At 42.0% G+C, this 27,223-nt stretch overlaps 1 protein-coding gene and 2 pseudogenes across 1 annotated transcript in view; 2 read left to right on the plus strand and 1 right to left on the minus strand.

The window, feature by feature from the left end:
• Window positions 1–27,223, plus strand: part of LOC136157556 (zinc finger protein 678-like) — a 466,372-nt pseudogene that overhangs the window by 415,222 nt on the left and 23,927 nt on the right.
• Window positions 1–27,223, minus strand: part of LOC136157568 (zinc finger protein 135-like) — a 466,540-nt gene that overhangs the window by 414,077 nt on the left and 25,240 nt on the right. The gene's annotated exons all lie outside the window — the stretch shown is intronic.
• Window positions 7,753–20,836, plus strand: LOC136157567 (zinc finger protein ZFP2-like; annotated as a pseudogene).

Genomic DNA, 27,223 nt, shown 5'->3' on the forward strand with positions numbered 1-27,223 from the left:
AATTCCCAAGAAGCATCTTGAGTATGAAGTCTCTCAGCGGGGAGCTGTTAGGGGAAGCACACTGACTGAAACCGCCCATCCTGGCCAGGCACCATAGTAACTATTTGCATGAGTTGCTTTATGACAGAAGATCCTGATAAGGAATAAGGAACTAATAAACCACCCCCAGCCGGAAGAGTTGGGAAAAGGTCAAAAGGAGACACCGCGTGTCCGTCCACTTCTGTCCACTTCCCCAAATCCCTCTTGCTAGCATCCATCTTGGCTGAGCGATGCGTGGGCCTCCAGGAAAGACTCTGAATTGGAATGATTGGCCAAAGACCACCCAGAAACTAATCCCATCACCATAAAACCCAAGACTGCGAGCAGAGCAGTTCTCCTGGGTTCCCTTACCCCTCTGCTGTCCCCCAGGTGCCCTTCCCAATAAAATCTCTTGCTTTGTCAGCACATGCATCTCCTTGGACAATTCATTTCCGAGTGTTAGACTAGAGCCCAGTTTTGGGCCCTGGAAGGGGTCCCCCTTCCTGAAACAGTTTCTTTTCCAAGAAAGCGGGGAAGGAAATGCCTCCAGGCTCCTGGTCTCTGAAGTTGGAGGTGCCACACCTGCAGAGAGGTGGTCACAAAGCAAATCATTTTGTGAAAGCCTGTGTCCCCAGGCTGCAGAGGGGTGCTGAAAAAAACTAAGGACAAGGGAGATCTTTGAGGAGAATTTTGCAAGTAAGGCCTGACAGGAACCCAAGACCCCCAGGTGATTCCCACCACTCACTCACCTCTCCCCTCCCAGACCCCAAGGGTACAGGCATGCTGTGGACCACCACACCCATCCTAGAAAGAGCCCCTCCCCAGGGAATCAGGTTGACTTTCTTTGTTTCTAGAAGTTCCCTCCCTGAACCCTCCCTTCCTGAGGTCTGCGGTGTGAGGTTTCCCCTCAGGGCTCTGAATGCGGGTCTTCCTCTTGCATTTTTTTCACAACCTTCAAGGCTGGATCAGCTAGCCCAGAAGGAGGGTCCATTGTCTCTCGTGAACTGTTCTCTGTAACTCGAAAAGGAAGGAGAAGAACTAGCCCTGACGATCTGCAAATAGTGTAGAGCACCAGGATGTGATTAGAATTATCAGGTTAGTCTTGATTCCCCACTACAGATAGGGAACACAGAAAGTCGAAAAGGAGCTCAGAAAAGGGTGAGGGAAACAGGAAAACATTTTCTTCTCTCCCTGCAGCAGTTGCAGGTTAAAAAGCTGCATGGATGCTTTTGAAGGTATTTACTCAACATGCAGATGTGAGTTTGGGATGTAACATCCCCAGAGAAGACGCAGAGCAGGAGGAAGAAGAGGAGGAAATGGCAGCTTCTCAGGTGTGTGTCCTGTCTTGGGTCTGGGGCTGTGTCTGCTTTTCTTCCTGAAATGCCTGGACTGCAAACCTTTAGTTCTCTGCTGATAATTTTTCTGCTTAGGATGCTTGTTATCACCTTATTTTTTCTTTTTTTTTTTTTAATAGTGAAAACCAGCTATTCAGGTTTCATCTCCCTGATGTCCCAGAGCCTTTTCTCCATTGTCTGTATCCCGACTCTAAAGCATGTTGAATTCTCAGCATGAAATAGTGACTTTCAATGTTGAATACATTCACTTTGTGAGAGATGAACACGGGGAGGCACTGGTATCTGAGATTCCCTTTGGGATGTGGTTCGGTGCTGGGATCTTAGGGAAGTCGTGGAAATGCCGTGATGAATTTACATGTGAATGCAATTCAGCTCTTTAGAACAGGAAGAACAGGAGTAAAAAAATGTCCTTGTTAATAGAATGAACTCAGAATTCCAGAACTTGTCAGAAGTTAAAGTAGCATAGACAATCCTCTATACTGATAAGAAATATGTACTAAAAAATGGACTATTACGCTACAGATCATGGGAGGTATATAGGAGGTGGAAATTGCAGAAAACTGACATTTTTCTTGATAGATTGAGAACATGGTTTTCCTAATATTGCCAAAATACCTGGCAGTGATAAGGCATTTTTCCATGTACCCTATGACCTCTGATGTTCACTGGTTCAAGTGCTTCTGTGAGATTTCCACGCTATGAAATTCATTTTTTTTTTTTTTTTCTGTCTTGAACAAGGGTCTTGGAAAGAAAAAGTGATGGATATGCCTATCACAGTTAATGAGGAAATGCCGTATCTTCTTAGTCACTCTTTGCTTTGAAAAATGAACACTGTCAGCTAAAACAGATGCACAATTTGAGAGATGTGAGTTAAGTTTTATTTGGGGCAAAATGAGGACAGCCGCCCAGGATACAGCACCTCAGATAGCTCTGAGAGACTGCTCCAAAGAGACAGTGGGGGAAGGTCAGTATGTGATTTTGGTGAAGGGGGAGTTCAGTGCAGTCAAGCGCTTACTTTACAGAAGGTTTTCTGCCAGTCATGGGGAGCTGATGTCATCATTTAGTGGTTTAGTGCTTTTCTAGATATGAAGAGACGCAAGGATTGGGATCATGAAAGCAGTTCTTGAAAATATCTAACTCTCTAAAGACCTGTGCCACCAGATTTTGCTGGAGCAGAGTGCTGCAATCCACCCTGAACTCCCTCGAGGGAATTGAAGTCAACAGTTGGAGCACTAAAGGGTTCATTCTCCCCAGAGGCAGATGGCAAACGCCCTTGTTTTTGTTGTTGAGCCACTGGCAATTGACAACACTCACGCGTGTTTAGTAGAAATGTTGGGGTTTAGGAGTGGGGATTTTCATCACTCAAGCCCAGGCCTGATCATTTCCAGTACACTCCACACTCACATCACAGGTAGAGTCTCGTCACATTTCTGTATTTTCCAAAATGTTTACAAGAATCATATTAGTGCTAATCTATGTTCAACTGTGTTAAATTTTAAAATATAGCTCCATGCAAATGATACAGACTTTGCAGGACATTAAAAGATTCAGAACCAGAGCTCTCTAATTTTTTATCACTGCATATGTCTGCACCCATGTTTATTTTTAAAAAATTAAAATAATATCATCCTCAAATATTTATGTACACTTTCAATCAGTTAAAAATTATCCTGCTTTTATTGACATCACAATTTTTCTCTATTACTATTAATAAGTATCCCATTTTAGTGTATGTCTGTATGAATGAACATGTTAACATCATTTGATTGATGTTTTTCTTTTTCTTTTCTGAAGATTCCCTGAAGCAGGGAATAGCTACCCACTCCAGTATTCGTGCCTTGAGAATCCCATGGACAGAGAAGCCTGGCAGGCTACAGGCCCTGGGGTTGCAAAGAGTAGGACACAACTGAGTGACTAACACTTTTCTTGCTTTTAGTATTATTTACAAGTACAGAAATTTCTATAAACTTTCATTAGAGTTAGCTCTGTGCATTTGTCTGTGTTTTATTAAAGTCTAGAGTCATAAACTGAAGTAAAAGTTAAGCTGTCATTTAAAGAATGTTTGTTAAAATATTTGCCAAGAATGTTTGTTAAAATATTTGCCAAAAGATGCAACAGCAACATTATTGAGTTTACATTATTTCTGTTATACATTCAAGACTCTGAAAAACTGTCAGAAAGATATATAGTATGTACCAGATCATTAAAGTGATTCTTGTCACCGAGGTTACTATCCTATCAGACCTGTAAAATCTGTAAAGCACTTAAAGTTCAAAGTTAAATATGAATTCTTTCCTTACTATTCTGCTTCGTTGCTGTTCAAACATTGTCACTCATGGAGGAGAATTTTCAACATTACTAGTTCAAATAAGCTTGTTAACAATGTGACATACTGAGCCCACTCCAGAACATTTGGATCAGGAAGTGCTTTTTAAAAATATTTCCTGTTTCTTTTGATAGACAGTTAATCCTCTGTCACCTGAGTACAACACTCAAAAATAAATATGCCAATGTTGATCTGATTATTTTGTAATTTCTCTTCTAAATCAGAAGAATTTCTGTAGTGGTTGATGGATCATATCTCATCCTCTTTTCTTGGGGTTAAAAATGTGGTAGAAAACATTACTGTGTAAAAATTATATTGTATAATATCAGCCACTCTCCTAAATCAAAACCATTTCTCTGGCTGGTTTCATCTTGGGTCACATTAGGAAGTCTTCCCACGGCCCCATGGCATCTGTACTTTGTATTTCAGGGACGGCTGACGTTTCAGGATGTGGCCATAGACTTCACTCAAGAGGAGTGGGAATGCCTGTTCCTCGGTCAGCGGGAATTGTATAGGGACGTGATGTTAGAGAACTACAGGAACTTGGCCTCCTTGGGTGAGGATAACTTCTTTCCAGAATCCCTTATCTACCCGCTGGGTTTTGGTTCCTGTATTTTTAGAATGTCTCCTGGAATCTTCTGCTTCTTACAATAGTTTTAGATCCCTGCTTTCTATGGGAAAATGGGTGTTTCTGAGTTGAGAAAGAAGACTTCATGATGATTCATTATGATTCTGACTTTTGCTTGATGTGATCTGCCTCCTTCTTCTAGGTTAGTGGTAATTCTCTAGGTTCTGTGGTATAAGAGGGTGCCACTCTCCTTTTCAAATCAGATTTCTTCTAGTTATTTACTTTGGCCTTAGTAGTACTTGACTAGAATCTCAAGATCTTTTCTTTATGTATTTGTTAGTGTTATAAAAGTACATTCAATAAAGTGTTTGGGGATATAATTTTCTAGGCTATATTAATATTCAACCATGCCTTCTCTAGAGTGTTAATATAATGAGCAAGATTACAGTATTGTGTCCGACTCTTTACGATCCCATGGAATAGTCCATGGAATTCTCCAGGCCAGAATAGTGGAGGGGGTAGCCTTTCTCTCCTCCAGAGGATCTTCCCAACCCAGGCATCAATACAGAGGTCTCCCACATTGCAGGTGGTTTCTTTACCAGCTGAGCCACCAGAGAATGTTAATACAGCCTAGGAAATGATGTCCCCAAATACTTTATTTCTAGACTGTATTAATATTCTACCATGCCTTCTCCGGGCTTCCCAGGTGGCACCAGTGGTAAAGACCCTGCCTGCCAATGCAGGAGACGTAAAAGAAGTAGGTTCAATCCCTGGGTTGAGAAGATCTCCTGGAGGAGGACATGGCAACCCACTCCAGTATTCTTGCCTGGAGAATCCCATGGACAGAGGAGCCTGGTGGGTTATAGTCCATAGGGTGGCAAAGAGTCAGACATGACTGGAGCAACTTAGCACACGTGCCTTCTCTTCTCACCTGAATACATATTGGAGTGGAAACTGATGAGTCTCTAGCAACACAAACACTCCTTGTCCTGATAGCAGGTCTTGTGGTCTCTAAGCCGGACCTGATCACCTTTCTGGAGCAAATGAAGAATCCCTGGGATGTAAGGAGACTGGAGATGCCAGCCATATACACAGGTAGGTGTGAATGGATGGAGCCGATGACTCAATGACAGGTCCAAGGATCAGTAAGGAATTCATCCTCTGGCATGAGGTTTGGGAAGATCTGCTTCAGTGGAAATGATTTTAGAGAAGCCTGGGTTTCTTTCTATTGCTGTCTTAGGCGGATATCACGTGTCCCATCCTGTCTCTTAAGTCATTCCTGAATTCATCTCCACTGATTACTTTTCTCAATCACAGTGAGAACTGAAAACCTCCTCTTGGCCTGTGACAACCTGCATGAATCAGTTACTATTGCATTTCCTGGGGGCCCTAGGAAAACTGTGCACGTTTCTGAATAACTCTAAGACGCTCCTATTAAAGCTTGTTTCTACCGCTAGATGGTAGTATGTGAGTGGAATTGTAGACATACTGCGGGTTTTTTCTGACTTATAATTTCTAAAACACTGGAAGCTACAAATATGATCTTATACATTTTAAATTTAAGTAATTTCTTCACTGCATAAATCAAAACCTCCCTAAAGAGAAAGAATGCAAATCAGTGTTACTTCAAAGTTTCTGTTTTCTTCATATGAACTCATATGAAACGTTAAGTGTATTTGCTGCAATTCCTCAATGCTAAAAGACTGAAATATATTCAATTAGCTCAAAGAATTTTCAAATAAATTGGCATAAGATCTTAAAACATTTTCCACTATACTTTTTAATGGTTTCAAGCTATTACAATTTTTAGGTAATATAATCTTTTAAAAACGTTCTCATTGGAGTATAACTGGTTTACAATGTTGTACAGCAAAGAGAGTCGGTTATTTAATTTCTCAAGAACTACTTCTTTATTAATTAATCTTGTTATCAGCTTCCCCAGACTTTGTCCTATGTGTCCTCACTTTCTGATTAGACCTACGTCAGTATCATTTCTGATGTTTAGATTGAAACATCTAATGCTGCTGTTGCTAAGTCGCTTCAGTCGTGTCCGACTCTGTCCGACCCCGTAGACGGCAGTCCACCAGGCTCCCCCGTCCCTGGGATTCCCCAGGGAAGAACAGTGGAGTGGGTTGCCATTTCCTTCTCCAATTCATGAAAGTGAAAAGTGAAAGTGAGGTCGCTCAGTCGTGTCCGACTCTTAGCGACCGCATGAACTGCAGCCTACTAGGCTCCTCCGTCCATGGGATTTTCCAGGCAAGAGTACTGGGGTGGGGTGCCATTGCCTTCTCCGAAACATCTAATAGGACACGCTAAAATCAGAAGTGGGTTAAAGAGTTAGAAGGCACCTAGTGGTGTCTCCATTTAAGATGACTTAAGTCAGAAAGTAATCATTAGACTGCTGTCTCCTCTTCATTTAGTGGTTCTTGTAGCTTTTTGTCTTGCTCCTTCCTCTACACCATACTTCTTTGTCCTCTCATTTTGTCACATTTTCTGGGTTTGTGGTCTGTTCTGCAGGCTGCAGGACCCTAGCTCCTCTTGCTCTGTTGTCTTCCCCCTGGGGGGTGAGGTTGGTCCACAGACTTGTGCCCTTCTCCCCTTGATCTGGGCTTTGATTGCTGTTACTGTGACCTGAGCCTGCCCTGGATATTGAGGGGAGCTTCCCCGTGGCTCTGTGGCTGTCACCACACTGTCTGTGGTGGGTCTGCTCCCTGGTTGGTGGAACAGAGCCCCCAGATCTGTTTCTTCACTGTGATTCTGATCTGTGGTAGAGGCAGGTGGGATTGGAGCACACCCCCTGGGAGAGAAGCCCCTGAGGATTCCTGCTCTGGGAATGTTCCCCTCGGGGTGTGCTCACGCGTTGTGTGAATCTCATGTGACGCTGATCAGCACTGCACTTGGCCCCACCTTAATCATGGGTATCTCTGCACATGGCCCTGGTGTCTCTCAGATGTTGTTTTCACCAAGTCACCAGCAAAGATCCAGTGAAATCAGGGCCCAGAATTGCTTTCATGGAGCTGGATCCACTGTGTTGCTCTGGGGCAGCTCAGACTGTGGCCTGGCCCCATCTCCTCACGTACATCCCCACAAAGTCTACAGTTGCTAAAGCTACACCTCCATGACTGGGGGAGCCCTGGTTGTCTTTCAGATGCTCTGTAGGGACTGAGTTGACAAAGCCGGTTGCCTGTGTAAAAGCATGGTTAGCGCAGCTGCGAGGAGAGACTTCAGCTTTTCTTTCTTAACCCTGGGGCTCAGCTGTGCTTTCAGCTCCATCTGAGCATGTGGCCCACGCACAGGTGTCTGCTCCAGAGGCTGCCCCAGAGGACAGGAGTCATCTGCCAATGGAGGAGGGGCATGGGGGAGGACATGGTGGGGGCTCAATGGAGCCCATCTGGGTGGCAGCCCTTCCTACTGCCAGGGATGAGGGGCCAGCACAGGGGGAGAGAGGCTGCGGTGGGGTTCTTCCCTTCAGGCATCACTCAACAATGGCGCTCTGCTCTATGGTGGTTCAGGCCTCCTCCACAAGCAACACATTTATAGAGCTTCTCCCTCCCTCCCGTTCCTTCAGGATGTCTCCTCAGAGCCAACAGGAGCCCTCTGCCTGGGTCTGCCCTCCACACCCCACATTCCAGCACCCAGCCCTTGTCTGCAGCAGTGGACACTTTCTCAGGCGGGTGGACAGGGCAGGGGTAAGTACCCCATGTGCAGGTCTCACTCTGTCCTTCTGCCACAGACTGTTGCCATGTTGTCTTCCCACAGAGAATGAGGCTCCCCTTCTGTCCCAACTGAGCTCTCCCAGTGAGAGGCTTCTCCGGACATGGAGATCTCCTCTCTTCAGATACCCCCCCCCCCGCCCCGCCCCAGGGTTGCAGGTCCCATCCCACTTCTTCTCCTCTTCCTTCTTTCTTTGGTCCTACCTGGCTAAGTGGGAATCTTTCTTGTCGTTTTAGGTGTTGTAGGTCCTCTGCTAGTGTTCAGAGGGGCTTCTGTGAGAGTTGTTTCATTTCTGATATATGCTTGATACATTTGTGGAGAGAGATGAACTCCAAGTCTGCCTAATACTCTTGCATCTTGATTCTTGTGTCTCTATTATCTCTACATTTTTAAGGATATTCACTGAGGATAGTAGATTTGATATTTTTTACTTTGATAAACTTTTGTTTGATATCTTTCAGCTATGTCTTCTCACAACACCTGTGGTTTGATGTCAAAGAATCCAAGGTTAGAAAATTTAATCCAAATGGCAAACCTAGGAACATATGGAAGAGCTCATCTTGGAAATGAACATTTAATGAAAGACCAGGAATATACGGGGCTTTGTAAAAGGCCTAGAAGAACTTTATATGGACATAAAGGAACTGAGATAGTTTCACATAATGCAGACATTACTGCCAAAAGAAATGAGCAATGTGAGTCAAATTGGGGAAAACACCCATTTCAGTTATCAACATCTGCAGAGAAGTGTATCTTTTCAAGCAAAGGTTTAAATCATTTTTTGAAACATACACGTTCTCTGAAGGGAAATGTGGAAAATCTGGAAAGTCATCCAGTCTCTACTGCAAATACTCATTCAAACCACTCTCAACACAGGCTTCAATTACACATACATTCAAGCACGTCTGAAAACCAGAAATTTAAAAATGATGGGGAAAACTCACAATATAATCAATTTGAGGGATCTGTGAGCAAGGGGTCATTATTCTTCCACCAACAGACAGTTTCTCTCTGTTCCAAAATGTGTAATGTTGATAATAAAGGAAAAGAGTTAATCCCACCATCATTGTTCAATACGCATCATGATATGGTTAATATGGAACAACTTCTCACATGTAATAACACGAGTCAGGCCTTATGTAAGAGTTCTACCCCCAATAATTACAAGAATATTTACAATGGAGTCAGAAGCTATTTATGCAATGAAACTGGGTCTAAAACTGGACAAGACTCTAACCCTATGAAACGTCAGGGACCTCAATCTTCAGACAAGGATTCTAAAAATAGTACATGTAGGGATATCTTTTATCAAGCATCAGGTCCACTAAAGAAGAGTACTAAAGAAGAGTACACATACAGGAGAGAAGGCTTATAATTGTGAATATAGTGATATTTCTAATCAGTCTTCAAATCTTACTCAACAGCAGTATATTCAGGATCCACAGAAAAGTTACAAATGTAAGAAATATGACAAAGCCTTTGCTAACTCATCCAGTCTAAGTAGACACAGGAAAATTCATTCAGGATGGAAACCTTTCAAAGGTACAGAGTGTGGCAATACCTCTAATCAGAATTCAAAGCTTAGTCAAGATCGGCAAATCCACACTGGCAAGAAACCTTATTAATGTAAGGAATGTGGAAAAGCATTTATGTCTTGCTCAAATCTTAGTCAACATCAGCGAATTCATACAGGGGAGAAGCATTATAAATGTACAAAGTGTGGCAAAGCCTTTAATCAGAACTCAAAGCTTACTCAACATCAGCGAATCCATACAGAGCAGAAACCTTACAAAGGTAAGGAAAGTGGCAAAGCCATTTTTAGGTGTTCACATTTCAGTCTGAATCAGCAAGTTCATGCTAGGGAGAAACCAAGCAAATGTCAAGAATGTGGCAAAGTGCTTCCTTGTAGCTCATGTCTTACTCAACATCAGGTAATTGATATGCAGCAGAAATCACACAAATGTATGAAGTGTGGCAAAGCCTTTAATCAGAAGTCAAATCTTACTCAACACCAGAGAATTCATACTGGAGAGAAGCCTTATAAATGTAAGGATTGTGGCAAAGAATTTAACCAGTGCTCAGGTCTCACTTACCATCAGAAAATTCATACTGGAGAGAAACCTTATAAATGTACAGAATGTGGGAAATCCTTTAGTGAGAACTCAACTCTTATTCAACACCAGCGAATTCATACTGGGGAGAGGCCTTATAAATGTAACGATTGCGGTAAAGCAGTTAGACAGCACTCATGTCTTACTAAACATCAAGTAATCCATACTGGAGAGAAATCTTATAAATGTAAAGAATGCGGAAAAGCCTTCAGTCACTACTCAACTCTTACTAAACACCAGAGAATTCATACTGGAGAGAAGCCTTATAAATGTAAGGATTGTGGTTAAGAATTTAACCAGTGCTCAGGTCTTACTTACCGTCAGAGAATTCATACTGGAGAGAAACCTTATAAATGTACAGAATGTGGGAAATCCTTTAGTGAGAACTCAACTCTTATTCAACACCAGCGAATTCATACTGGGGGGAGGCTTTATAAATGTAAGGATTGTGACAAAGACTTTAGCAAGCCCTCAGGTCTTACTTACCATCAGATAACTCATACTGGAGAGAAACCTTACAAATGTAAAGAATGTGGAAAAGCCTTTATCAAGAACTCACATCTTACTCAACATCAGAGAATTCATACTGGAGGGAAAACCTTGTAAATGTAAGGAAAGTGGCAAAGGCTTTAATCAGAGCTCTCACCTTACTAAACATCAGAAAGCACATATTGGAGAGAAACTCTAGTAATAAGTGATGAAAGAGGTTTGTCCTAAATATACACTTCAGGAAATACAGGACCATTTATTTAAGTAAGATAACGAATGACATGAAAAAATGTAGAAAAGTATTTGATGAAAATTAAATCTAAATATACCAGAAATTGCACACTAGAAAAAGTGAAAGTTGCTCAGTCGTGTCCAACTCTTTGCAACCCCAGAGACTGTGTCCATGGAATTCTCCAGGCCAGAATACTGGAGTGTGAGGTGGGTTCTTTACCAACTGAGCTATCACGGAAGCCCACACACTTGAAAGCATTTCATCAATTCTATTTGATTGTTCATTCATCCAATTTGAAGTTCCTCTTCAGGAGAAGTATTGTAGATAATAATCCATAGTTAAAGCATAGAAAATTGGTATGTTAGTATGGATCACAAGATGAAGGGTTGGTATTTAGAAATGTACAATTATTAGCAATATATCTTTGTTTATATTGACACGATTTGTGATTATTTGAAAACCAAGATATGTTATTGAACTCTCAAGTTACTCCATGCTGCTATGCTTCATTTTTAGTGTGTATGCAAAGTTATGTTTTTGATGATTGCTACTCAAAGATGAGACAAGGCCTTCTATACTAGAGAGAAATAATTTATACTTATTCTCCATTAGGAGATTAAGGACACAGTGATGCAGCATGTACACCGAACATTTAAATGCACGTGTTAGTCATTCATGCCAAACATCCCTATAGGTCACCATGAAATAAGTGTTCAGGGAGTAATTGCACATATTAAAGTAAGATGCACATTTTCAATAGTTATATCACTTGCATTTGAAGGAAAATACAATGACAGTTCACTGAACTCTTGATGTATCTTTATAATATCAACAGATGTCATGAATATTAGTTTACATGTTTCAAATAATGATACCTCTGATACCCTAGAAATGTATGGAAACCCTTCTCAGAAAAGTCATGTAACTAGTGTACATCTTGTTTCATTCGTAAATGATTAGCCTCCATTTTGTAACCGTAGAAATGACAGTTCTGAGATCATTGTATCAGAGGAATGAATATCGTTGTTTATGCTTGTAATCTGTATTTAATCAGTTACACAGTGGGTTGGAAAAGGTTTTATTCTTTCTATGTGTGATAGTACATGTTAATAAAACTGACGGTTTCTTGCGATAAAGCCTCAAAGTAATGAATGAAGTGTCAACCTACTGATTTAAGGTCACGGGGAAGAATACCTAACAATAAACTCTTTGTTAGCACAGAGGGATGATATCTCTAACAATTAGTTTCCTTATTGCCTTTACGCCTCAAATAATTGGATATTTCCCATCATTTCTCCATTGTACTTTCCCCTCTCTCTAACTGCTGGGACACTGTGATGGTTCCAATAAGGATTATGCAGAGTACTGTTGAGAGCTCCCCTGAACTGCTCCATGCTGTTGCTGCCTCAGCATCTGTCTGGGGAGCAGCATATGCAGCTCCTTGAACTCACGCTAGCCAGCCCTGTGAGCACCTGCTCTAGACAACCACCCACCTTGTGATCAGCAGTCTTGCTGAACCCCAGGTTCTACTTCACAGGCTCCCCCATTCAATGACACCCTTACAGTGCTCACCAGATTCCTGCTCCCCTTGATTTGAATGGACCCATCCACACTCAGCCTGGGGAGCCCACAGCACTTCACCCAGGGTCTCTTATAAAGCCCTGAACCCCAAGCACTGGAGCTTTCTCTGCTTGGTCCTAACCTTGACCTAAGAAACTCCTGCCCTAAACCCTCCTCTCCTGAGAGGTCTCAGCTGTGCTGAGTGTGAGGGCTGAAGCTCAGGGCTCCCGACTGTGGGTTTTGGGGGAGAAGCATCAGAACAAACGGAATTTGCTAAAGACTCATTTCATGGCCCCACTTCAGACCTGCAGATTCATAACTTCTTAGAGTGGGGACCTGACCTCGAGGGGTTCATATTCACTGAAATGGTTCAGAAAGAATCTTTTAAGTGGTTTCAACGCGGTTTCCTATCAAGATCACATGACCAGTGTTAAGGGATAACCTCTCCGGTGTCCTCCAGACAGAGTTCTCTCGGTCCTGTGGGAGCATCAGTGTGGTGTGTAGGATGTGCTCCAGGGGATTCTAAGAGGATGCCCGGGTTAAGGACGCGGCTCCTGGTCCATTTGTGAGACTTGAGGCCCGGCGTCAGTCCAAGGAGAGGCTGCGGGGTTGGTCTAGGTGGATTTGGATCGGGAAGTCAACTCACATCATCTGTGTGAGCAGAGGGCTAGGAGCTCTCTATGGGGAGAGAACAATCAAGAAATTAGTTCACAGACTGGTCTCCAGGTAGGAAGTGATTGTTCCTGAATCTCTCCTGAGACAGAGGACAGGAGAGGTGAGTATTTTGAGCTTTTCAAGGTCCTTCTGTCTGTAGTGGTGAAGTAGTTGCAGGTTAAAGAGCTGTGCGGATGCCTTTCAAGGTATTTTCTCAAGATGCAGACATACGTTCGCTGCATAACATCCCCAGAGAAGACGCAGAGCAGGAGGAAGAGGAGGAAACGACAGCTTCTCAGGTACATGTCCTGTCCTGGGTCTGGGGCTGTTTGCTTTTCCTCCTGAAATGCCTAGACTGAGGGAACCTGCAAACCTTTAGTTCTCGGCTTCTAATTTTTCTGCCTGGGGTGTTTGTTATCAACTTCTTATTTTTTCCTTTTCTTACCATAGTGAGGACTGGATCTTTAGACCACTTCCCCCTTGTGTCCCAGAACCTTGTCTCCCTTGTCTGTAGGGAGCATGATGAATTCTGGCTTTCTATGGAGCATGATGAATTCTCAACCTGAATTAGTGACTTTCAACTAGTGAAAATATTCCCTTTGTGAGAAATAAACATGGGGAGGCATAGGTTCTGAGATTCCCATTGGCATGTAGTTCAGTCTTGGGATCTTAGAGAAGTAGGGGAAATTAGCGATGAATTTACATGCATACACAACTCCAAACATTTAGAACAGGATTAAGAATATGTCCTTATGAACAGAATTACCCCAGTGGTCCAGAGTTCCACAGGAAGTTTGGGGAAAAGAAGGAGAAAAGTATGAGAGACCCTTCTCCATGTTGGCAGGAAGGACTCACTCTTAAGTATAGTCTTAGGATACAGAACATGAAAGTTATATAAGAAGTGAATTTTGTATAAAACTGATATTTTTCAGGATTCAGATCACTGCTAACATTTATCCCATCACACCTCACGTTTTCTGGTTCAGGTGCTTCTGTGATATTGCAACTGTGATGTTCCTGCTTTCTGTCTTTAAAAAGGATTTTTGAAAGATTTAGTGAGGGATGTGTATAAGCTGATAAAATTAATGTAGCAAACCACACATTCTTAGTTCTGTTTGCTTTGGAAAATGAACACTCACCTATGTTTAGTAAGGTTGTTGCTTTTGGGGAATGGAGGTTTTCATCACTCAAGCCCAGGTCTGATCATTTCCGTTAATAATATACTCTGCACTCATTTTCCAGACAGAATTCTTATCACATCTTTGTATTTTCTACAGTATTTACAAGAATGTTACTTATGCATATTTAACTGTTAAGTCTAAAATATAATTCAACACAAATGATAGACATTTTCAAAGGAATAAAAGATTCAGAACCAAGAACTCTGATTTATTTTATGTCATTTTGTGTTTTTGCACTGTAATGTATTTTAAAAATATAGAATATTGCCACAAATAAATTATAAGATTTAAGCACAGAAATCTATTCCTGATTTTATAAACGTGAATAATATTTCTCCCAAAGAGTGCAAGTTTGTGTGCGTGAAAATGTTAACAGTATATGACATTTTTTCTGTTTTTGATATTTTTGCCAGTTACCGCAACTGGTAAAACATCCATTAGAGTGGTCTCTGCGTTCAGTTCAGTTCAGTCGCTCAGTCAGGTCTCTGTGCTGACTTAATTCTTTTTACATAAAATCGAGCTCAGATTCATTGAAGTAAATCCCAAGCTCTACCATTTTCTGAATATTTGATCAAATATTCCAAACAATTTTGAACAGCAATATTTTTGATCTAAAATTATTTATATGGCTCATTCAAGGTTTAAAAAATAAAAAAACGCTAGAAAGTTCTATAGTTCAAAAATAGTCAAAATGTTGTTTTCTCTGCTAACTAATCTATTAAACCTGTAAAATCTGTAAAGTGCTTAAAGTTCAATAATAACTATGAATTCTTACCTGGCTCTTTTCAGTTCAGTTCAGTTGCACAGTTGTGTCCAACTCTCTGCAACCCCATGGACTGCAGCACATCTGACAATCACCAACTCCCAGAGCTTACTCAACCATATGTCTGTTGAGTCCGTGACACCATCCAACCATCTCATCCTCTGTCATCCCCTTCTCCTCTCACCTTCAACCTTTCCCAGCATCAGGGTCTTTTCAAATGAGTCAGTTCTTCACATCAGGTGGCCAAGGTATTGGAGTTTCAGCTTCAGCATCAATCCTTCCAGTGAATATTCAGGACTGATTTCCTTTAGGATGGACTGGTTGGATGTCCGTGCAGTTCAAGGGACTCCCAAGAGTCTTTTCCAACACCACCGTTCAATAGCATCAATTCTTTGGCACTCAGCTTTCTTTATAGTCCAACTCTCACATCCATATATGACTACTAGAAAAAACATAACTTTGAATAGACAGACCTTTGCTGACAAAGTAATGTCTCTGCTTTTTTATATGCTGTCTAAGTTGGTCATAGTTTTTCTTCCAAGGAGTAAGCGTTTTAATTTCATGGCTGCAGTCACCATCTGCAGTGATTTTGGAGCCCAAAACAATAAAGTTTCTCACTGTTTCCATTGTTCCCCCATCTATTTGCCATGAAGTGATGAGACTGGATGCTATGGCTATAAGCCATGGTTCTTTTACCTCCGTGCTATTCACAATGGCCATTTATCAACCAGACATTTAGTTAAAACTTAGCTTGTTGAAGATGAAAAACTGTGGCCCCACCCTAGAATTCTTGAATCACAATGTGCGTTTAAAAAAATTCCTGCTTTGATTGATATTTATCCTGTGGAACACAAGGAAAATCATCAAAAGTAAGTATGCCACTGTTGATCACATTTTATAATTTTTCTTCCAGATGAATGAATGAATCATAGTCTCTCAGTCATGTCACACTCTTCGTGACCCCGTGGACTATATAGCCTGCCAGGTTCCTCTCTCCATAAGATTCTCCAGGCAAGAATACTGGAGTGGGTTTCCATTTCCTTCTCCAGGGGATCTTCCCCACCCAGGGATCAAATCCAGGTCACCCACACTGCAGACAAGTTTCTTTACCATCTGAGCCAGTAGGGAAGTCCAAGTGGCTTTGTGCATCATATGTCATCCTGTTTTCTTCAGGTTAGAAATATGGTAGCGCATATTGCTATGTAAAAAAGTATATTATTGCATAACATCAGACACTTCTTATTGAAAAACTAGTTCTCTGAACTTGCTGTTTTCATCTTGGGTCACATAAGGAAGTCTTCCCACAGTTACATGGCATATGTACTTTGTATTTCAGGGATGGCTGACATTCCAGGGTCTGGCCATAGACTTCACTCAAGAGTAATAAAGTCAGTTCCAAAAAAAAAAAAAAAGGAAAGAAAAAAGAAAAAAATATATAAAAAAAGAAAGTCAGTTCCTAGGTAGGTTGATAAGAAGTCCGGGGGTCCCCAAGGAGAGAGGGGTCTGGAATCCTCAAGGAGGAGGAAAGGACAAACTTTTTTGTCTACATTCCTTAGTCTTCGTCAATTACATAACTCAGTTTATACTCTACTAGAGATTATACAACAACAATGTATTCCCGCTTGAGGACAGTTTCTCTTTCCTGCAAAACCTTCTGGCTCACCCTGTTATCTGAAAATGTAAATTATGGGAGTGGGTCTAGTAAGATCTTTACAGCCTCCAGACATTCTTTTGATTAATTGTGATGACTAATTAAAAGGTATATAACTCCCTTGCCAACACTAGCGAGTGGACACTCTTTCTGCCCCCTTCTGATGTCTATTTCAGAAGCTTTCTCTACCTCTCTTATACTTTAATAAAACGCTATTACACAAAAGCTCTGAGTGATCAAGCCTCATCTCTGGCCCCGGATAGAATTCTTCTTCGGAGGCCAAGAATCCAGGTGTCTTCTGTGTGTCAGCAACAACCTTTCAAGAGGAGCGGGAATGCCTGGACCTTGATCAGTGGATATTGTCCAGGGATGTGATGTTACAGAACTGCTGGAACCTGGCCTGCATGGGTGAGGATAGCTTCCTTCCAGAATCCCTTATCTACCCTCAGGGTTTGGGTTCCTTCACTTGTAGAATGTCTCCTGGAGTCTCCTGCATCCTACGATCTCTGGTATTGAGGAATAAATGGGAGTTTGTGAGTACAGACAGAAAGCTTCATGATGATTCACATGATTCTTCTTCACATGAAAGAAACTTCTTCTTTCTTGAGTTCTCTGCCTCCTTCGCTCTAGACTAGCGGTCACTCTCTAACTTTACTTGTATAAAGTCATGCTGCCCTCCTTATAAAGACAGAGGTCCACCCTTATTTTTGGCTGAGTGTTATTCTGATAGAGATCTCAGGATCTGGGTTTTAACTATTGCCTACTACAGTAAAGATGCTTTCTATAAAGCTTTTTGGGAAGTCACATTCTAGACTCTTTACACATTCTCCAATGCCTTCTTCTCTCACGAGACCGCAATGTTGTTCAGTCGCTGAGTCGTGTCCGACTCTTTGTGACCCCATGGGCTGCAGCACGTCAGGCCTCCCTGTCCATCACCAACTCCCAGAGTTTGCTCAAACTCATGTCCATTGAGTTGATGATATGCCAACTAACCATCTCATCCTCTGTCGCCCCCTTCTCCTCCTGCCCTCAATCTTTGCAAGCATCAGGGTCTTTTCCAGTGAGTTGGCTCTTAGCATCAGGTGGCCAAAGTACTGGAGTTTCAGCTTCAGCATCAGTCCTTCCAATGAATATTCAGCAAACGATTTCCTTTAGGATGGACTGGTTTGATCTCCTGGCTGTCCAAGGGACTCCCAAGAGTCTTCTCCAACACCACAGTTCAAAAGCATCAATTCTTCGGCACTCAGCCTTCTTTATGGTCCAAATCTCACATCCATACATGACTACTGGAAAAACCATAGCTTTGGCTAGACAGGCCTTTGTTGACAAAGTGATGTCTCTGAGTTTTAACATGCTCTCTAGGTTTGTCACAGCTTTTCTTCCAAGGAGCAAGCATCTTTGAATTTCATGGCTGCAGTCACCCAGTTCAGTGATTCTGGAGTCCAAGGAAATAAAGTCTCTCACTTTTACCATTGTTTCTCCTTTTATTTGCCATGAAGAGATGGGACTGGATGCCATGATCTTAGTTTTTTGAATTTTGAGTATTATGCCAGCTTTTTCAGTCTCCTCTTTCACATTCATCAAGAGGCTCTTTAGTTCTTCCTTGCTTTCTGCCTTAAGGGTGGTGTCATCTGCATATCTGAGGTTATTGATATTTTCCTGGCAATCTTGATTCCAGCTTGAGCCTCATCCAACCCAGCATTCTGCATAATGTTATCTGCATATAAGTTAAATAAGCAGGTGACAATATACAGCCTTGATGTACTCCTTTCCCAATTTGGAACCAGTTCATTGTTCCATGTTCAGTTCTAACTGTTTCTTCTTGACATGCATACAGGTTTCTCAGGAAGCAGATCAGGTGGTCTGGTATTTCCAGCTCTTTCAGAATTTTCCACAGTTTGTTGTGATCCACACAAAGCCTTTAGCATAATCAATGAAGCAAAAGTAAATGTTTTCTGGAATTCTTTTGCTTTTTCTATGATCCAACGGATGTTGGCAATTTCATCTCTCACTCATCTGCCTTTTCTAAATCCAGCTTGTACATCTGGACATTCTCAGTTCACATACTGTTGAAGCCTAGCTTGTAGGATTTTGAGCATTACCTTGCTGGCAAGTAAAATGAGTGCAATTATGCAGAAATATGAACATTCTTTGGCATTGATTTTCTTTGGGATTGGAATGAAAACTGATCTTTTCCAACCTGTAGCCACTACTGTGTTTTCCAAATTTGCTGGCATATTGCGTGCAGCACTGTCACATCATCATCTTTTAGGATTTGAAATAGCTCGGCTGGAATTCCATCATCTCCAATAGCTCTGTTTATAGTGATGCTTCCTAAGACCCACTTGACTTCTCACTCTAGGATTTCTGACTCTAAGTGAGTGATCACACCATCGGGCTTACCTGATGTGACAAGATCTTTTTAGTCTAGTTCATCTGTGTGTTTTCACCACCTCTCCTTAATAGTCATGTCCAATTCTTTGTGACCCCATGGACTATACAGTCTGTCGAATTCTCGAGGCCAGAATACTGGAGCGGGTAGCCTTTCCTTCTCCAGGGAACCTTCCCAACCCAGGGATTGAACCTAGGTCTCCCACATTAGAGGAGGATTCTTTACCCGCTGAGCCACAGGGGAAGCCCAGTATAGTTCATCTCTGTATCCTCGCCACTTCTCCTCTTTATCTTCTGCTTCTGTTAGGTCCATACTCTTTCTGTCCTTTATTGTGCCCATCTTTGCATGAAGTGTTCCCTTGATATCTCTCTTTCTCTTTTTTTATTTTTTGGTTAATTTTTATTTTCTATTGGAGTAGAGTTGATTTCTGTTGTGTTTGTTTTAGGTTTACAAGAACGTGATTCAGTTATACACAGATGTATATCTCTTCTGTTCTTTTTTGGAGTCTTTCCCCATATAGATTCTTCCAGTGTATCCGGCGACTTCCCTGTGCTATGTGGTAGGTCCTCTGGCATTATCTATCTGATAAAAAGTACTGTATTTTTGTTAATCGCCATCTCTAAATATCTCCCTGCCACTACATTTTTTTTTTTAAAGTTGTAAGTTGGGTTTCTACGTCTGTGAGTCTGTTTCTGTTTATAGTTAATTTGTATAAATGTATAGATGCCCCCTCTAAGTGATACTTCTTCTTTCATCTCTGACTTCACTGAGTATGATAAATTCTCAGTCCATTCATGCTCCTGAAAATGTCATTCATTCATTCTTTTGGAGTGTGTTCCAGTGTTTAAATGGACATGAGACTCTTCATTTCTCTATAGATGGAACTTTGGTTGATGCCCTGTCTTAGATATTGTCTGTAGTGCTGCCCTGAAAATAGAGGTGCAACTATCATTTTAAATCATGATTTTCTCTGGGTGTAAGGTAAGGGGTGGGCTTGCCAGATCGTGTGGCATGTCTATATTTAGTGTTTAAAGAATTTCCACACTCTTTTCCTTGTGGCTGCACCCACTCAATTACACTCCCACCCACAATGTAGGAGGATTCTCCATGACCCTTGCCCTCAGCAACAATTAACTTTTGAAGCCCTTTTGGAAGATGGATGTTCTGCGAAGTGTGATACCTCACTGCAGTTTTCATTAGTGTTTCTCTAAAAGTGATCCTGAGCATCTTTTCATGTGTTTTATGTCCATCTGGGTGCCTTCCTTTGAGAAATATCCATTTAGATCTTTGCCGGTTTTTCTATTGGACTGATAGGGTTTTTGTTTTGTTTTGTTTTGTTTTTTTGCAGCTTTATCATGAGCTGCATGAGCAGTTTGCATGTTGGAAGATGAATTCATTATTTTAAACATGTGCTGCAAACATTTATTTTCCCATTCTGAGGGTTGTCTTTTTCTTTCCTTTAGGGTTGCCCTTGCAGTGCAAAAGCTTTTTAGGTGATGAGGTGCCTTTTTAAAGTTTTGTTTTAGTTTTAATTATTCTAAACATAGATTCAAAAAGAACGTGTTGTGATTCATGTCAAAGTTTGTTTGCCTATATTTCCCTCAGGAGGATTAGAGTGATCTTCCGTCCATTTAATCTTCAAGCAATTTGGATTTTTTCTTCTGTACGCAGTTAGGGAGAGAGTAAATTCCTTCCCTTTCCCCTTGTTTAAGGAAGCTCCTCCCTGTCCTCCACCCTGACTGCTAACAGCTCACTGCCAGCATCAGTGCAGGAGCGTTCCGTGTCTCCCCGTCCTCTCTGCCATTTTGTTCGTAAACGTTAAGACATAGGCCATTCTGAGCTGTGTGAGGTGATACGTTCTTGTAGTTTTGATTTTAATTTCTTTAATAACTAGTGATGTGAGCATCTTTTCCTGTGCTTTATAGCCACCTGGATGTCTTCTGGGGAGAAATATCCGTTTAGATCTTTGCCCTTTTCTGCTTTTTCTATTGAATAGCATGGGTTGTTTACATGTTCTGGGGATGAATTCTTTATTTTCACCTTGACGGTAACTTTTTTTTTTCCTGAGGGCTATTTTGTTTTTCCTTTAGGGCTCCCCTCCTTTTGATCTCTGGTTCCTCTGCTTCTTCTAAATACAACGTGAACATCTGGAAGTTCTCGATTCATATACTGTTAAAGCCTCACTTGGAGAATTTTGAGCATTACTTTATTGGTCTGTGAAAGAAAGTGAAAGTGAAGTCGCTCAGTTGTGTCCAACTCTTTGGGACCTGGCGGACTGTAGCCTACCAGGCTCCTGCCCATGGATTTCTCCAGCAAGAATACTGGAGTGGGTTGCCATTTCCTCCTCCAGGGGATCTTCCCTACCCAGGGGTCGAACCCAGGTCTCCCGCATTGCAGGCAGACACTTTAACCTCTGAGCCACCAGGGAAGCCCAGTGTGCGATGAATGCAATTGTGCTGTAGTCTGAGCATTCTTTGGCATTGCCTGTCTTTCAGATTGGAATGAAAACTGACCTCTTCCAGTCCTGTGGCCACTGCTGAGTTTTCCAAATTTCCCTGCATATTGAGTGCAGGACTTTAACAGCATCATCTTTTAGGATTTGAAAGAGCTCAGCTGGAATTCTATCACCTCCACTAGTTTGTTCATAGTGATGCTTCTTAAGGCCCACTTGACTTCGCGTTCCAGGCCGTCTGGCTCTAGGTGAGTGATCACACCATCGTGGTTATCTTGGTCATTAAGATCTTTCTTGTACAGTTCTTCTGTGTATTCTTGCCACCTCCTCTTAACAGCTTCCGCATCTGTTAGATCCATACCATTTCTGTCCTTCATTGTGCCCATTTCTGCATGAAATATTCTTTTAGTATCTCTAATTGTCTTGAAGCGATTTCTAGTGTTTCCCATTCGATTGTTTTCCCTTTTTCTTTGCACTGATCACTGAGGAAGGCTTTCTTATCTCTCCTTGCTATTCTTTGGAACTCTGCATCCAAATGGGTATATCTTTCTGTTTCTTCTTTAACATTTTTGACTTGCAGTTTTGATTTACATTTCTATAACATTTCACACAGTTGAAAACTTTTCATGTGACACTTTTAATAACAGTGTGAGTAAATCTGAGCTTTGGAGATCGGCCTCATGATCTGTTGCCCTGACTTGCCTCTTTTTCCCCGACGCACCTAGGACGTTTCTTCAGGCAGGAGTTTCTTCCTTACAGCCCCTGAGTCCTGGTGAATGCGAAGTGCATTCAGCCCAGGATTTTCCGTTGCTGTACCAAAAGCGGCCACGAGGCGGCAGCATTTCCTCATGCGTAGCAATTATCTATTCATTTATTACGGTTAACTTTTATTTTCTATTGAAGTAGAGTTGATTTCTGTTGTGTTTATTTTAGGTTGACAAGAACTTGATTCAGTTATACATAGAGGTACATCTTTTCTATTATTTTTTGGGGTCTTTTCCCATATAGGTTCTTTGAGTATATTCAGTAGACTTCCTGTGCTATTCAGTAGGTCCATTTCAATTATCTATCTGAAAATAAGTAGTGTGTATCTGTAAACCCCAATCTCTTAATGTTTCCCTTCCCCAAACTTTAAAAAAAAAATCGTAAACTCGTGTTTCTATATCTGTGATTCTGTCTCAGTTTATGAATTAGTACACCTGAGGAATTTATAGATTCTCCGTGTATGTGATCTTTCGCTTTCCCTCTCTGACTGGCTTCACTCAGTTTGGTAAATCTCTCGGTCAATCCATGCTCCTAAAATGACTTGTTTTCATTCGTTACGATGGCTGAGTTTTGATGGGCAAGTTCCTCGTTATTTCTCTATTGAAGGACAATTTCATTTATGTTCTGTCTTGGAGATTGTCAATGATGCTGCCCTGAAAATAGGGGTGCAACCATCATTTTCAGTTTTGATTTTCTCCCAATCTAAGACCGGGAGTGGGCTTGCCGGATCATGTGTTAAGTCTTCGTGTAGTGTTCTAAGGAATCGCCATACTGTTTTCCTTTGTGGCCGCACCCACTCATTTCCACCCCCGCCCACAGTGTAGGAGGAGTCCGTTTGCCCAGCCCTCTGCAGCCTTTCATCCTTGTAGATCTCTTGGAGGATGGCTCCTCTGAGAGGTGTGAGTGACACCAGTTTGATCGGCATTTCTGTAAGAGTGGTCCTGAGCTTCTTTTCATGTGCTTTATGGACATCTGGGTGCCTTCTTTGGAGAAATGTCCATTTAGATTTTTGCCAGGTTTTCTACTGGGTTCATTGTTTTTTTGATCATGAGTTGTGGGGTCTCCGTTGTGGTTCAGCTGGTAAAGAATCCGCCTGCAACGCAGGAGACCTGGGTTTGATCCCTGAGTTGGGAAAATCCCCTGGAGAAGGGAAAGGCTACCCACTCCAGTATTGAGGCCTGGAGAATTCCATGGGTTGTATAGTCCATGGGGTCGCAGAGAGTTGGACTTGACTGAGCGACTTTCACTTTTCACTTTTCACTTTCACTGTGTGAGCACTTTGCATCTTTGGCGATGAATTAACTCCTTGTTTTTCACTTCGGTTGCAAACACTTATTTCTCCTTCTGAGGGCTTTCTCTTTCCTTACGGTTGCCTTTTGTGCGCAAAACCTCTTCAAGTTAATGAGGTGCCTTTTTTAAAGTTTAGTTTTATTTTGAATTATTCTGAGCATATACCAAAAAGAAAAACTTGCTGTGGTTTATGTAAAGTGTGCGCTGCCTATATTTTCCTCTGGAGGTTTAGCGTAATTGTCCCTCCAGGTAACTCTTTAATCGGTTTGGAGTTTGTCTGTAAGCGGTTAGCGACAGATATAAATTCTTTCACTATCCCCTTGTGTAAGGAACCTCCACCCCGTCCTCTATCGTGGCTGTTAACAACTTGCAGTCCCAGCATCAGTGTAGCAGGGCTCCCTTTTCTCCACAACTTCTCCAGCCTTTGTTTTTTCTAAGACTTTTTGACAGAGTCCATTCTGACCTGTACAAACTCATACCTCATTGTAGTTTTGATTTACATTTCTGTAACATTTCACAAAGTTGAAAGTTTCTCGTGAGATATTTTTAATAACGGTGTGAGTAAAACGAGCTTCGGAGGTCGGCCTCGTGATCTTTTGCCCTGGTTTGAAACTTTCCCCAGACGCACCTAGGACATTTCTTCCTTAGAGCCTCAGTCCTGGTGAATAGGAAGTGCCCGCAGCCCAGGAGTCTCCGTTGTTGTACCAAAAGTGGCCACAAGGCGGCAGCATTTACTTACGCTTCACATTTATTTCAGTTTCTTTATTTACTGCTGTTAACTTTTATTTTCTATTAAAGTAGAGTTGATTTCTGTTGTGTTTGTTTTAGGCTAATAGGAACTTGATTCAGTTATGCATAGAGGTACATCTACCCTGTTCTTTTTCGGAGTATTTTCCCATATAGTTTCCTTCACTGTTTTGTACTTTCTTCTGCCATTCAGCAGGTTCATTTGGATGATCTATCTGACAGTAAGTGGTATCTGTAAATCCCAGTCTCTTATTGTCTCCCTTCCCCAACCTTTTTTAAAAAATCATAAACTTATGTTTCTACCTCTGTGAGCCTGTTTCAGTTTATGAATTAGTTCATTTGAGGAATTTATCGATTCCCCATGTGTGTAATAGTTTGCTGTCCCTCTCAGACTGGCTTCATTCAGGATTATAAACTCTCAGTCCATCCATGCTCCTGAAAATGACGTTTTCTCATTTGTTCCGATGGCTGAGTGTATTCAGTGTTTAGATAGAGTTCCTCTTTATATCTCTATTAATGGACCCTTTGGTTGATGCTCTGTCTTGGAGATTGTCAATGGTGCTCCCCTGAAAATAGGGGTGCAACTATCATTTTCAGTTATGATTTTCTCTGGATATAAAGCAAGGGGTGGCCTTGCCAGATCAGGTACTAAGTTTATATTTAGTGTTTTAAGGAATGTCCTTACTGTTTTTCTTGGGGCCGCCGCCACCCATTTCCCTCCCCGCCCACAGTGCAGGAGGAGTCCCTGTTCCCCTCGCCCTCCGCAGCATTTAGCCTGTAGGTCTTTGGGGGATGGCTGTCTGAGGGGGTGAGCTGATACCTCGTTGAGTCTTCAGTTGACATTTCTGTAAGAGTGGTCCTGAGCATCTTTCCATGCGCTCTATTGCCATCTGGATGCCTTCTTTGGAAAAACGTCTGTTTAGATCTCTGCCTGTTTTCCTGCTGGGTTGTGTTTTTTTTTTTTTTTTTTTTTTAACTTGAGCTGTGTCAGCAGTTTGCATCTTTGGAGATGAATTCCTTGTTTTTCACTTCGGTTGCAAACATTTATTTTCCCATTCTGAGGGTTGTCTTTTTCTTTCCTCTTGGATTGCCCTTCCTGTGCAAAACCTTTTTAGGTTAATGAGGTGCCTTTTTCTTAATTTAGTTTTATTTTGAATAATTCTGAGTGTAGATCCAAAAAGAACTTTTTGTGATTTATGTCAAAATGTGTTTGTCGTAGCCATGCTTTCCGGGAAACAAACTCACTCAGAAGGACAATGCAGATAGTGGAGTGCAGTTTATTACACCAGCGGGCCCAAGGCAGAGTCTCCTCTTAGCCAAGGGCCCCAACCAGCATTTGTGAAAATCTTTCATACCCCATGTGTACGTGTCCAAACCCACCACCCCAAATCCCTTGAGGCTTACAAAGGAAGGGTAAATACAATCACAGTAACCCCATCATTCACGTGTTATGTTTTCAAACAGTTAATTATCAATAAGCCCACGGTTACATTCCATCCAGTTAATAACCGATAAGCCTGTGATTACATTTCGATAGATACTGTCCGGAGGCAGGGGTGATTAGTGTCTGTTTTCTCTTCTTCAAGATTCCCCTGCCCAGAGGGGGGTCTTATCCTTCCATTGTCATTCCCACAGGCGCTAAGCAGAGATCAGAGTCCCCTGGAGAGATGGCCGCGCACGATCAGCACGGACAGGCCTGAGATGAAGTCCAGGCCCTATGAATTCCTTCTTCATTCCCCCCTCTTGATGTTCTTAGTTTCCATAACGAGCATCATTTATTGAGTTATATTGTACCTTAGCCCTCCTGCCACCCACATGAGAGAATGCTATCAACCTCTGGGTTATAAAATTCACAAGGCATTGTAGGAAGCAGGGCCCACAAAGCAGTATGATCAAGATTACTATAACAACAGTTCATCAGACATGGCTTTCACTTGATTTTGCATATCCTCCAAGGCAGTAGATACATTTCCAGACAGGTCAGGGATATACACACAACATTCAACTTTAATTATGGTGCAAGTCCCTCCTTGGGCTGCTGTGAGTATGTCTAATGCCATCCTATTTTGAATTATTGCCTTCCTCATCTGAATCTGTTCTTCTTTCAAAGCTTGAATGGCTTTAGTACTGTCTAAGAGGGCCTGTTTAGTGAAATTAGTTAAGGCCTCTACCTTAACCATGATATCCGTTGTCCCTACAGAGGGTACAAACAAGGCAGCAAGATAGTCATACCATTGGAACATGGATCGTGTTCCTCTTGCATGCAGATGAGGCAGGTTTACTGGAGGCTGGTGTAGGCTAGGCTTAATTCTACCATGGGCGAAAGCAAATCCTAATGTGCAATGCCCCAGCCAACTGGTAACCATGGCCATAAGTTAAGCCCACAGAGCCACTGGGTCCCATTGGGGGCTACCCAGCGGATTCCAGGCCATTCGGAGCCAGGCCACTGAGCAGACTGACTGGAGTGATAGGTAACTTTCAAGATTTGTTTACTTTGTTCAGGGGACAAATAACAATTCTTTTGGGTCTAGGGGATTGTCTCCAATAGTAGCAGGGGCAATCAACTGTCCTTTCTCAGGAGTCACCCAGAAATATTCATCCCAGACCTGGTAGTATTGCTCAAGGCACCGGGAGGCCTGTAAGGGAGCCCTTTTCCTCTTTAATTCTCATATATGAGGTATAAGCCTTTGTTATCTCCGTAAGGCTGGTGTTCATGTTAAATGTAACTCTATGTTGGCCCATTGATGGCTTCTTCCAACTCCAGAGGGCAAAGAAAGGTTATGGTTGGTGAGAGAGGAAAGTTCCTTTCTGTTGTTAAAGTCCCCATAACGGAGTGACGATACCCACCAGGGGAGTCTGTCTATTACTGACAGGGGCATAGCCCCACATACCCAAGTTCAGAATTGCATTGGTGAGGCTGAGCAGCAGGAGTCATTTACCCAGCTCCATCCTGTA

Source organism: Muntiacus reevesi, chromosome 2 (assembly GCF_963930625.1).
Source record: "Muntiacus reevesi chromosome 2, mMunRee1.1, whole genome shotgun sequence".
Lineage (NCBI taxonomy): Eukaryota > Metazoa > Chordata > Mammalia > Artiodactyla > Cervidae > Muntiacus > Muntiacus reevesi.